Below are 7,511 nucleotides of genomic sequence, written 5' to 3'. Positions count from 1 at the left end.
CTTTCTTCCAAACTTAGCACTCTAAATGGGAGAAGGCAGCAGCGTTGTGTAAACAGAATGTAATCTTCAGTCACACATCTGGAAGCGGAAGATCCCGTCACGTTGCTCACAGTTACGGAATGGTAATGACAGAGGAAACTCAAGAAAGCACCTATATTTAGATGCAGAGCTGCCCTGAAATGTGGTCTTCCGTGAGCTCTAAGATCCCGAGAGTCTCTGGTGTGACATTTCTTCCGCACCTGCAACAGCAAGACTTTTCTGCAAAGCCCCTGGTAAATGCAGAGGAGGGGGTTATGTGTGAATTTGAATATTACTTTCTTGAGTTTTCCTTTGGGGAACCCATGTAGCCAAAAGCAGATCTCTAACCTCAAGTTGATGCCATAAATATTACAAATCCATGCCTGGCTCCCTCTTATACTGTCATTTCCTCTACCATAATCTCTATCTGATCACTGCCTCTAGGCTAATATCTATCTCTAGTAAATTCTCCAGTACGGTGTCTCCTTTTCACTGTGATCTATTCTTGGGTAATATTTTAGGAAACGCTATGGCGATGATGTCCCAGTGTATCTTACACTCACAGCACAGGTTCTGACCTCGGTCTCTTTATCCAGTGCTGAGTTCTGGGAGTCTTCCGGCCCCGTGCCATAGGTTCATCTAGTTCAGATCCCGTGTCAAAGGTTGGAGCTTGTATTTTGTAAATTCACACCACAAGGATGAAGCTTGCAGCTTCTCAGTTCACTGCGTGGAGATAAATCTTCATTACCTCAGGCACAGCTTTTGTGCAGATGGGTACAGTACATCCCTAGTTATTTTTTTTCTTACCGTTATTTCCACATTGTAATTAAACACAGAACCCCTTCCCAAAGCTTTTATTTTTAATTTCATGTCAGACATCTTAATATTATGTTGATAGTGATAGCAAAGTTTTATGATTTAAACTCTTCATTAGATTTCAAATATTGGAGTCAGGGGGAGATAGTTTAGTAAGAGCATTGGCTTCTCTAGCAGCCATCTTGCAGTATTCAGTTCTCAGCACCCACGTGGCAGTTCACAATCCTCTGTAACTTCAGTCCCACGGGATCTGGTGCCATCTTCTGGCCTTTTCGAGCACGGCATGCATGTGGAGCACATGTATGCATACACATAAAATAAATTGAAGCAAAAACGCGATCTCAGAGGACTTCTTAGAAGTGTTCATTAGAGATAGGCAAGGCTAAGGGTTAGAAAACTGGGGAGATGCTGGTCAAGGATACTGAGATATAGTTGTATAGTTGGATGGTGAAATATTGATGAGTTAGACAGTGCCCAGAAGGGGACTAGAAATGTTAGCTAATTGTGCATTCTTTTTGTTCTTGTTCTTCTTGTTCTTGTTCTTATTCTTGTTTACCTCCTCCTCCTCCTCCTCCTCTTCCTCCTCCTCCTCCCACCCTCCCCCTCCCTCTCCCTCTCCCTGTCCCTGTCTCTCTCCCTGTCCCTGTCCCTGTCCCTGTCTCTCTCCCTGTCCCTCTCCCTGTCCCTCTCCCTGTCCCTCTCCCTGTCTTTCTCCCTCTCCCTGTCTCTCTCCCTGTCCCTGTCCCTGTCCCTGTCCCTCTCCCTGTCCCTCTCCCTGTCTTTCTCCCTCTCCCTGTCTCTCTCCCTGTCCCTGTCCCTGTCCCTGTCCCTCTCCCTGTCCCTGTCCCTCTCCCTGTCCATCTCCCTCTCCCTCTCCCTGTCCCTGTCTTTCTCCCTGTCCCTGTCCCTGTCTTTCTCCCTGTCCCTCCCCCTCCCCCTCCCCCTCCCCCTCCCCCTCCTCCTCCTTCTTTTCTGAGACAGAGGGGTGTGTGTGTGTGTGTGTGTGTGTGTGTGTGTGTGTGTGTGTATCCCTAAATGTTCTGGAATTCTAGACTTGTTCTGTAGACCAGGCTGGACTAGAACACAGAGATCTACCTGCTTCTGCCTCCCAAGTGCTGGGATTAAAACCAAGCACCAGCCAACTTGGCAACTGTAGTTCTTAAAGCCCCAGAAGAGATGATTTCCAAGGTTTCCCCACAAAGAAATGATGAAATTTTGAAGGGAGATGTTTGCTCTTCTTTGAACATTCCATGGGAGCATACATGTTCTGAGACAGATACCACATGGTACCCAACACACAAGTGCAACTCACATTTTTGTGCCATGTATTCACATGTGTGTTTATGTGTGTATATGCATGTGGAGGCCAAAATGGATGTTCAATGTCCTCCTTAGTCAGTCTTGCTTTATTTTTGGAGCTGGGCCCCTCCCTTCCAGTTCTGGTAGGCTGGTGAACTCCAAGGGTCTACCAGTTTCTGCCTCCCCAGTGCTGGGATTATAGATACACACCAATGCCAGGTCTTTCTGTGGGTGCTGGGATCTGACCTTAGGTCTTCATGCTTGCCTGAGAAACACTCTACTGACTAAGCTGCCTCCTCAGCCCCTGCATATGCAAAGTTTGCATAGTCATGAACAGTGTTAAAATATAAATTGACTCAGGCAACTAAAATAGAAAAAGAAATGAAAGCAAGCTTTTATTATTTAAGAATTAAGTGTCTTTTTAAGGCTTGAAACTTAAGCCTTATTTTTTCTTTTTCTGTGTGCATGTGAATGTGTGTCTTCATATATGTCAGTGCGTTTGTGTGTGTGTGTGTGTGTGTGTGTGTGTGTGTGTGTGTGTGTGTATGGGGAGGTGGGAGTGGGTGAATGGGGGGGAGAGAGAGAGAGAGAGAGAGAGAGAGAGAGAGAGAGAGAGAGAGAGAGGAGAAAGTGACGGGGGGAGAGGGAGGGAAAGGGGAGGGGGAGAGGAGGAGGGGGAGGGAGAGAAGAGGGAGAGGGAGGGGGAGAGGGAGAGGGAGAGAAAGGGGAGGGAGAGAGGGGGAGGGGGAGAGAAAGGGGGAGGGAGAGGGGGAGGGGGGAGAGGGAGAGGGAGGGATCACATATGGAAGCCAGAGGACAACCTTGGATGTCTTTTTTTAATCACCCTCGTCCTTGTTTCTTGAGAGAGTGTCTCACTGGCCTGAAACTCGCATTGTAAACAGACTGGTCACTAAGCCCTGGGGTCTGCTTGTCTCCTTCTCCTCAAAGCTGGGATGGCAAGTTCACACTACCACGTCTGGCTTTTTTCTTGTTTGGCTCCTGTTGATGAAGTTGAGCTCCCATGCCTGCCCCAGCAGCACCAGCACCATTCCTCCTGCCTCATGACGCTGTCAGATTCTTAAAGACACAATATGATATGATTTACCCCTCACTGAGTGTTGGAAGCTCCGAATCTGATATTCTTGATATCTTCTTATCCTCACAACTACTGGGGGTTTTGATCTACTTCCTAAGCCCCAGAAACCACTGATTGGTTCTTCACGATTTTATTATTTCCATGATGTCATCCAAATGAAATTATTTAACGTATGACTCTTTGAGATGGGATTTTCGCATTAGCATAATTCATCAGGGTTGCTGGTCTGTGCATAGTATTTTGTTGTTGTTGTTTCCAAGTGTATTCTATTGTCTGGGTGCATCACAATTTGAATATTTTCCTATTAAAGCACATCACAGTTTATAGTCCAGTTTGGGACAGTCTATTCTCGGAGGCTTTTTATAAACATTTGCACATGCATATTTTTGTGTAAATATAAATTCATTTTTGCTGGGATGGTTGTGCAGGCCACTAGTGGCTAGGGTGTAGAGCAATGGTGTGCTTGGCTGTTTAGAAAGACAGTGGAGACTTTTGGAGATGAACTGAGATACTGTGTATTCAGAATCTCAAACAGAACTCAAAGTCAAATGCTCCTGTTGCTGTTTGATTTCATTATTTAGGGCTTTCAGGCCTCCCTTCAGGCATGCGATTAAGTCGTTGATGCCACCTGGTGGCAACATGCAGAAGCCATTTCCTATCCTCTGCCAGGTGAGCCAAAAGCTGTGGTTATCTCATCTCTAATTCCAAACAGCAAAGAACGAGCTACCCAAACAAGCCATCAGGAAACAGAACGCATTCCCACTGGCTTCTTCAGGAATATTCAGGACCACTGTGGACACCTGGGCTCAGGCTCTCAGCTCAGAAGACTCAAAAGGATTTCACCAGGGGTTTCATTAATGATCCTTCATGCTCCTCTGAGTGACCAAGCTTAAGTAGTTTCACCAGATCAGTGAAGCTGATCTACAGCAGGCAGAGCTTTATAAGTGGATAATGTTCAGATGCAGGTTTTTAAACAAATAGGCAAACAACGTAAATTGTATTAATGATTTAGACGTTGTTATATAAGCATTGAGCAGTTAGCCTTTGTCAGATGGTGTTGGAAACACCCTCGTCATATTTGTCACAAAATTCTAAGCAAAAGGGTCTTGCTCAGACCGAGTAGGTGAGCTGTCAAGATGAAGAATGGGGGGCTGGGGATTTAGCTCAGTGGTAGAGCGCTTACCTAGGAAGTGCAAGGCCCTGGGTTCGGTCCCCAGCTCCGAAAAAAAGAACCAAAAAAAAAAAAAGATGAAGAATGGAAGGGCTGTGAGATGGCTCCTCTGTAAAGGTTCTTACTGTGCTGGAAACCCAAGGTTGATACCCAGAATCCATACAGAGGTGAAAGGGGAGGATCACGTTGTCCTCTGACCTTCACACCTGTGCCATGGCACAAAAATCCACCCCCTCACACACACATATCTTGCAATGGATAGAATAACTCATAAATAAAAATCTTACAGAAGCAAAAAACAAGCAACAAAACAATGTGCCTATCATGGGTTCTGCAATAGGTGATGTGAGGCCACAGACTTCCACAGGACTGGGTACCGGATCCCTGGTGGTAGCAGTAATGGCTCTTGATGGTTCCTGACAACTGAGCCCAAGGCAATGCAGAGACATAGCTCTGCTGCCTCAGCTAAGGATAATTTAAGAAAGCTTCTCTCCAAAGCTGGTTAAGGGGTCGACTAGAAACATTAAATAAAAATATCTACATAAATGCTCTTTGATAATAAAATCTACAACTGTCATTCAGATCCTCAGATCCTCAGACCCCTAGCCTAGCCTAGTAGAGTGGACGTAGGTATTGATGTTTCTCCTCCAGACTAGGCCTCCCTCTTGACTGCTTTTTCCTCTACCGCCACAGTTCTCCTTATGAATCGCATTTGCATTCATGTCACCTTTGTGATTAAAGTCTAACCACTTTGTGGATAGGGGTCACCTCAACATAGACTGTACGAGGCACTCTAAACTGTAGTTCACACAATAGCGTGTTTAACTAACTGTCCAATTTCTCTTTCTGTTGCTATGATAAAACACTCTGGTCTACATAGATTTAGGAAAGGCATGGGCTTCTTTCAGCTAATGGGTTATAGTTCATCACTGAGAGAAGTCAGGACAGGAACTCAAGCAGGAACCTGGAGGCAGGAACTTGCTCTGAGAGGAGGGGGAGGAGAAAGAGGAGGATGTAGGGATGAGGATGAGGAGGGTAGGAGGAGGAGGAAGATGCTTGATGGCTCACTCTCAGGATCATACTCATCTAGCTTCCTTATACAGCCCAGGACCACCTGCCTAGGGAATGGTGCCACCCACAGTGAGCTGTACTCTCCCATACCAATTAGTAATAAAGAAACTCCCCCATGACCATTCCTCAGGCAATCACTCAGTAAAGGCTTCCCTCTCAGATAACTCTAGGCTGTCTCAAGTTCAGAACACCAGTGTACACCTGAGGCATCTTCATTGTCCTTCTTTAGCTTCAGGAAGAAGGCTCTGGGCTTAACATTTTGACATTTTTATCCTCATGTATACCTCCGTTTGTGACTCACTACACAACCCCTAGAAACCACAAAGTGAACCCATTCTTCATAATTTTGTCATTTCCAAAACATCACATATGTTAAATTATGAAACATGGATCCCTGGGGTTCTCATTTCATAACCAGCATGCTTGATGTGGGTGTTCCTACATCAGTAGCAATTGCTTTTGTCATTGATGAACCACATTCATTTCAACTTCTCTTCCTGAACTATTACCATTACTTCAACATCGAGTGATACCGTGCATAAAAATTTAAAACCTTAATTTTTCTCAGCAAAAAGGAAGATATGAGAAATGAACCCATATTCAATCAGGGTAGGACTTGCTTGGTGTAGAGCAGGACTCAGGCCTGCACCAGTTTGCCTAAGTCCCCAGTCGTCCAATGACACTCACCGTATGGAGCTTGCTTGCAGCTGAAGGCAGTATGACTTGTGGCCTTTCCATCTTGCTGCCTTTACCCTGCAAACACTCCCCAGTGTTCCTCTACTGTGCAAATTCCTACATGCACCAGGCACCACTGCTTTTTATAGATGCTTAATTATTGCATTCAAATGAGGATCCTCGTTACCAAGAAGCAATTGGGTAGAGTGACAGGGAATTTACAGACTTGCTTGAAGAGCGATCTGCATAGCTTGGCAGTGTATTTAACATTAGGTGATTCCATGCAGGTTAAAAGGGGGTACAAGGAGCCCCTGCATTTTGACTTACAATGCTATATTCAGAGCTTAAAAGCATATTTATCTGTAAAGCTGTGTCTCAGGCTACTACAGTACAGGAATTGAACTCCTATTCACCTTGGCTTGGAGGGAGGTCTAAGGCTTGATATATTTATTTATGCCAATTACATGGTAACGTATACATTTTTAAAAATGAGATAGTCTGTCACCTTGCACAAACAATTGATGACAACAATTAGACAAGATTAGACAACAATTAGATCAAGGGTCCCATTCACCCTCATGGCAATATGTGACAAGAGAGAAATCGACATCCTAAGTCTTTAGATTTCCACTGAGATCAGGAGAGAAGGGGGACAGGGGTTTAAGTATTGACTTTCAAAACTGCTCACTCTTGTTTCCAATAAGGCATGCATTTTCATCTACCAGCCACATACTGGCACATATTCAGTGATTCTCAGCATCTACCTTGGGCCTCCATGTGATCACATATGTGCCCAAACACACACACACACACACACACACACACACACACACACACACAGACCTTCACATGCATATGCACATGATTCACACACATCTGTGAACACACACATTTTTATATACATAGGCACACACATGTGCATGCACGTATTTATACATGCATGCATGCATGCACATTGTTCTAACACATTCACATACACACATGAAAACATACAAACACATACACACATGTGTACACATTCACACATACATACACACATGTGAGTACACACATGTAAACATGTAAACATCCACCCCATTTAAACATTCATGTTCTTGTGCACACCCATAGGAACATACTCTCTTTACACATACACACACACACACACGCGCGCGCGCACACGTACACACACTGTCATACTGAACTTTCTGTTACTGTTATAAACACTATAACCAAAAACAACTTGTAGAGGAGGAGGTTTATATTCACCTTACATGTCATCATCCAAGGAAATCAGGGCAGGATCTCAAGGTAGGAACCTGGAGGCAGGAACGGATGGAGAGCCCACAGAAGGACACTGCTTGCTGGCTTACTCAGCCTGCTTTC

This window comes from Rattus norvegicus, chromosome 12, assembly GCF_021556685.1.
Source record: "Rattus norvegicus strain SHRSP/BbbUtx chromosome 12, alternate assembly SHRSP_T2T, whole genome shotgun sequence".
Taxonomy (NCBI): domain Eukaryota; kingdom Metazoa; phylum Chordata; class Mammalia; order Rodentia; family Muridae; genus Rattus; species Rattus norvegicus.
This window is presented reverse-complemented; position numbering follows the sequence as displayed.